Source organism: Alligator sinensis, unplaced genomic scaffold (assembly GCF_000455745.1).
Source record: "Alligator sinensis unplaced genomic scaffold, ASM45574v1 scaffold404_1, whole genome shotgun sequence".
In the NCBI taxonomy this organism is placed as follows: domain Eukaryota; kingdom Metazoa; phylum Chordata; order Crocodylia; family Alligatoridae; genus Alligator; species Alligator sinensis.
Window position 1 is genome coordinate 4105799 of NW_005841839.1, and position 6122 is coordinate 4111920.

Genomic DNA, 6122 nt, shown 5'->3' on the forward strand with positions numbered 1-6122 from the left:
CTGACACAGCAGTTGCACCCAGACCCCAGCAAGGTGAGGAGGATGCTGGGCTTATATGCTTCTCTGTCAGCAGGGCACAGGCAGGCTTAGGTATTGCCCAGGCAGGGTGATTCCTCACTCCTGATCTGACCTGATCCTTCCTGTGCAGGGGGCAGAGTGCATGCACAGCAGGTGTCTGGGAGCCCACAGAGCGGGCTGCATGCCTGGGGACACTGCCAGAGACAGTAGCCGCTCCAGCCTAGACGTGAGGCAGGAAGGCTGTGCCCTCACAAGGATGGCAGCCGCAAAGGCTGTGCCATCACAGGTATGGCAGCAGCAGCCCAGCCATCCCAGGGCTTGACAGGCTGGAGGCTGGACCCAGCAGGGAATGGGGATGCAGCCAAAGGACACTGAAGGTCATGCCAGCAGGAGGAGAGACCACAGGAGGGGCTGGAACCCAGGAGGCCTGAGAGCTGCTTCTGGGAGTCACTGAGTCTCCCTGAGCTGATGTTTCTGCCTCTGTAGCCCAGTGTTAGATCTCTGGAGAGAGAGAAAGTGTGTGCACGCATGCATGTGTGTTGGGGGGAGGGGCAGGAATTAACAGGGCCCTCCATGGCATCTGGCTGGAATACCATGTGCATGTACTCCTGCCCTCTGCTGGGCAGGCTCAAACAGCCTCAGCTACAAGTCAGAGCCCCTACACTGCTAACCCCCTGTGGAGATTCTCCCTAGCTCAGGAGCCAGCGGCTTGTTCCTTAGGAGAAGGGTCAGTGTGTGGACCCTCTGGTAGCTGCACTGCTTGGTTGTCTGTGTGGGGGCACTAGGAGGAAGCAGGCAGGTGCAGGTGTTAGGGGCATGAGGCTGCTGAAGTGCTGTGTTGGTGGGAGGGATGCCCCAGTCCTGCACATGACCCGAGGCTTGTTGTGTGGCATGGTTGGCTCCCTGGGGAGCTGAGCAAGCCTCAGCAGCCTTGGCTAGCAGCTGCACTCCCATAAAGCATGGCTGTAAAGCTGTCACTGGTGTGCTTCCCTCACGTGACCAAGGCCCAGGGAAAAAGCCATGAGCAGAGCCGGTGACTGCAGCTGGAGACAGAGGAGTCTGGGACCATGGTACACAGCCCCTGCCTTCCAGCCAGGGCACTATGCAGGTACACTGAATCTGGGTCTGACCCCTGCATACCCACCACCCTGACAGATGAGGGCAACTGCAATAGCTCCAGCTGCCATTTCACACATAGACCCTGGTCTCCTCAACATGGCAGCTGTGGCATGTTCTGGCTGGCAGAGCCTGTGATGGGCATGCCTGGGGGCCTCTGGTATCACACATGCTCCCCCAGCCCATTACTTAGAAATGGGGCATCAGTGCCTGGGGTGTGCCAAGGGTGGGCAGGGTGGGTGTTTTCCTGCAAAACAACCAACCCCTGGGCAGCCTCATCTCTTACACCTAGGGAGGGACAGTCCAGAACTCAGCTCAGTGGGGCCAGACAGTTGGTGTGGGCAGCCCCTTGCAGTGGGGTCGGTGGGGAGAGGTGATCCTGACCTGGGACCCAAGGCTGGAGGGGAATAGGAACATGAATATGAACAGGGAAGCTTATTCTGGAGCTGGCACCACAGGGAACCCCCCTGCCCCTCGCACAACCCCAACTTAGCGGGCAGGGAGTTGCTGAGCCAGCGGGCGCACACAACTCCAGCTCGTGGTGTAGAACCATGTGGGTGCTCAATTGATGCCCAGGGCTGTGGATGGAGGGGCTGGAGTGCTCTAGGCACTGCCAGGAGAGGCTCTCAAACCACAGATGCACCATGTAATTCTGGGTGTCTCTGAGCATCCCTCCATCCCCCCCACCAGCTTCCCTCCCTCATCATCTTTCTGCTCGCTCCTTCCTCTGCTCTGCTCTCCCTTGTGCTGTTCTCTCCCCAGCTATTTCTGTCTCTGCAGGGTCAGCAGCTGCACGCTACGCAAAGAAGAACAGCAGAGGGAAGCCAAATGGCGTCTGGGGACAAGGATTTCTCCAGGGCCTGGCAGGAGGGGAGGTGAATTCACCCAGCTGGGGATCCAGTAGGGTCCCCCTGTGCACTGGGCTGGCCCAGCTGGAGCAGCCGCAGGCAGGAGCTTGCTGGCACTCAACATCTGAGGCTGTTTTCCTCCCAAACCACCTGCTGCGCTGGAGTATTGATTGGCCAGCACTGCAATGACAAAAAACAGCCCAAGGTGGCTGGTGCGTCAGTAGGGGGCATTCTCCCCTCCCGGGCAGCAGTCAGTGCTGCAGCAGGGTGGTAGGGGGCACTGTGCTGGTGGGCCCCTCCATAGCATCACTGATGTCAATGCCCCCGTGGGGTGGGGTAGCCATTGTGTATGAGCAGGAGTGTTAATTGGTGGGGTCCTGACTGCATTCTCCCTTGGATCCCTCTGCTCTGCCTATAGTATCACCAGCCAGAGGCAATGCACATCCAGTTCCTGCCCTAAAGCACTGGAGCCATGCTTGTTCCACCCCAGAGGCAGCTGCCTTGATGATTAAAGTAACCCCTGTGCTTAGGTCCAGTCAGGCTGAAGCTTGAAGCTCTCTATTACCATCCATGTTTAAAGCCCCTCGTGGCCTGTGCCATGGCAAGGACCAAGTCACACAAGCACTGTGCAGCAGCAGAGAGAAAACCATCAGGGTGCAGGAAGCCAAAGGATGTTTGGAAGAGGAGGGGAAAGAGCGCCAGGCAAACCGCCAGGTGAGTACAGCTTGCTACACTTCTCTCCAGGGCAGGTGTGTTGGGGTCTGTGCTGCCAGCCTGGACTTGGGAGATCTTGGTTCAGTTCCCAGGTGTCAGTGCAAGTTGGGTAAGTTACCTGAGTAGGGATGGGGACTGCGTCTTCCCCACCAGCCCCTAACCTGTGGAGCCACGAAACCCTCAGTGCTTAGGACTGAGTGAGGATTGGAGGTCTCAGCCACATGAGCTGCAGCAGTCCTGTTCTGCTCCTGCTGAGCCCCTTTCTCATGGGCTCCCAGTCAGGTCTGGGTCTTGACCCTTCTCTTCAAGGTGCTCCCTGGCCTGGTCCCAGGGTCTCTAGAGGATTGCCAAGGCTTGGGGTCAGGACTGAAGGCACCTTTGATCCCGGGGCACCCGGGAGCCTGAGTAAGGCATCAAGGTATGTCTGCATGGGCAACAGCGCTCCTTTCAGGGCTTTGCTACGGTGATGGAATGAGTCCCCAGCCTGAGGGAGCCATTGCAAGCCACAGAGCACCTGGACGTTGCCTTGATCTTGAGGTCTGGAACGTAACCATAGAGCAACATGTTTTAACCCACACAGACGCTGTCCTGTGCTTGCTGCTCCCAGGGGGGGAAAGACAACAAGCCACTGGTGACAGGAGTCAGTCCTGTCATTTCAGCCCCAACGGGAGGGTGTCCAAACGTGCTGGGGTGAGAGGAGTAGAAGGGCAACACCCAAGAGCACCTCGCCACCCCAGGCCTCAGCGCCCCTGCTGTGAAATGAAGGATGTTGTTTCCTCGCCCTCTGCCTCTCACTGACCTCAAGGGCTGGCTCTTGCTAGCACCATGGCCAGCGGCCAGCATGGTGGACAGGGACTCTAGTGCTACTGCAATACGAAGAGGGGCCCAGCCCCGATGCACCCCACTGCCCTCCTGTAGGGGCCCTTTTCTGTCAGCCTCACAAAGGCCCTGAGAGGAGTTACTGCTTTAAATAGATTTCATTTCCTCTTTGCTCCCCTTGTACCTCATTTAGCCCATGCCCCCCTGAACAGGCGAGTGGTACCAGGCTGCTGCTGAGTTATCAGGAACTGTGGACCCTGCTCATCACCTCTGAGTTACTGACCACCTCTTCCATGCCCTGCCTTTTCCAGTCAGCCTGACTACCTCTGGTAGCTGGAGAGAAAGTGGCAGGCTGTCTCCTCTCTCCAGAGCCCCCCCTCTGCTGAGACTTGTTCTCCTCCAGCTCTCCAGGCCCAGTGCTGACTGATGGGTCCCTTGAGAACGTGGATCATTACATTGACTGAGTTTTTATGGCATCACCTTCTCCAGGGCTCTCAACATCTTCAGGTAGAGGTACAGGGTCAATAGGAATGCAGGGGAGTGTTGGTGCCCAGGGTGTCCCATCTGCTCTGCTCAGCACCGCTACAAGACACTGCACTGGCCAGAGGGCATCGCCCACTGGTAGCCATTGACCTGGCAACAGCCCTGATCTCCCCCACACACGGAGCTTCAGCCCACTGGAGTAGCAGTGACTGCCTGCTCCTTCCCAGTTCCACCCCTTGTGAAAAGCAACAGCCCCTGTAGCACTCGGTTTCCATTCCTGGCTTCTCCTCCATCTCTCCCCTGATGAAGTGAGCTAATTATGTAGGACAGACCAAGGTCCCTGGCACCAGCAAGCGATGCCTCCACACTGATTGCAGGACAGTGCAGGGGAGGAGAGCTGGCATCCTGGCCCACACCACTCAGCGACCATTTCACGCCCCTGTGCTTGGTGCTCTGGCTTTGAGAGACCAATTGGGCCAGCTGCTGGGGCTGGGCACAGGGGAGCGACAGTGAATTGGCCTCCTGCCCTCTGGAGCCCTGGACTTGGGTGCCAAGAGCAGGAGTACATCTGTCACCCAGTGGAAGGCCACTGCGCTGAGGACATGGGGGATAGTGCTTGTTTCTGCACTCCTGACACCTGAGGCTGCAGCTGCCCTCTCCTGAGCTGCAGTCACCATGGCTGGCTGGAGCGAGGAGTGAAGAAGTTGGAAGAGGGAGGAGAAAACTGTTCCAGCTTCCTTTAGCAAAGTGGCCTCTCTGCCCTGGCTCCTGCTGCTCGTGGCTGCCCTATGGTGTCTCTCTATAACCCTGCCTGCCCCATCGCAGAGCTGGGTGCACATGTCCTGTGTCTCCCATGGCATTCACCAGCCAAAAGGAGTCAATGTGTGTGTCCTGTTCCCCAAACCCCCACCAGTGCTGCCTCAACCCATGCCTGGGGAGTGATGCAGTGGCATGCGTGTCTGCTCACCAGTGGCATGCAGCAAATACAGCCCCTTGGCCTGGGCTCACCTTAAGAGCGTTGCCCTGCCCCTCACTGTCTGTGCTCTCCCATGAGTCCCTGTGCCAGGCAGGCTGGAGGGGGGGATTTTCAGGTTAATACAACCGAGAGCTGAGGAAATCAGCAAAGTGGGTGCCAGGGAACTTCTGGCTTGTTCCTGTCAGGCTTAGCTGAGCTAAATTAGTTCCCTCTCTTCTGTAGCTAGTCCTGCAAAGAGCAAGGTCTCCAGGGTAATGACCCTTTGTCCCCACAGCTCGCATGGCACTTTCCACATCTGACTGGATTCGGCCACACTGCCCTCTTGGGAAGTTTCATTATCCCCATTTCACAGCTAGGGAAGCTGAGGTCTGGGGCAGGGAAGGGGGCACTCACTACAGCTCAGAGCTTCTGGCTACCTGACTAGTGCATGAGCCAACAAAACGCCTTTCCCCACAAGCCCACGGCGAGGGATGAGCATCCACGTGTGACTGTTTCTATAGCACAGGGCATGCCTATAGCATCAGAGCCCCTGCTTGGAGCCAGTCTCCATCACTTATGGGGCGAGTCCAGGCCTCTTGCCCACTTCGTCCCTTTGACCCACAGGGGAAAGAAACTCCACATTTAACAGTGGAGAGCGCTCAGGGTCCAGGGGCAGGCATGGGGCAAAGGAGCAACAGGAATTTGGGGAGGTCATCTGATGGACGGTCCCAGCAGAGCTGAGCCCGCCGGGAGGTTGTGTGAGGCCAGAGCACAGCCACGTGTGATGCTGGGCGAGGCGCTGGGCATTAACGGTGCTGAAATCCCAAGGCAGCTTGGCTCCAAGGTACAGCAGCAGGTGGGGGCAGCACAGTGACAACGCCGGGGAGAGGGGTTTGTCCCAAAGGGCACCATGGCCTCGCCATCAGCAATGGCACAAAGCTTTCTCTTGGGTAGGGTGCGTGGCCGACAGCCCCCGGCTCTCGGGCAGGAGGCGAGCCCGGGGGTCCATGGCGCCGGCATCACAGAGGGGTACATGCCAGAGGCCTCGCCGGGCCCCTGCTCCAGCCCTGCTAGGCCCAGGGCGTCTCCCGTGACCGCCCGCCTCCCCGCAGGCTGGGAGCCTCCGCACCCGCCTGGGCGCCTCCGAGGCCTCCCGCACACGGGCCACG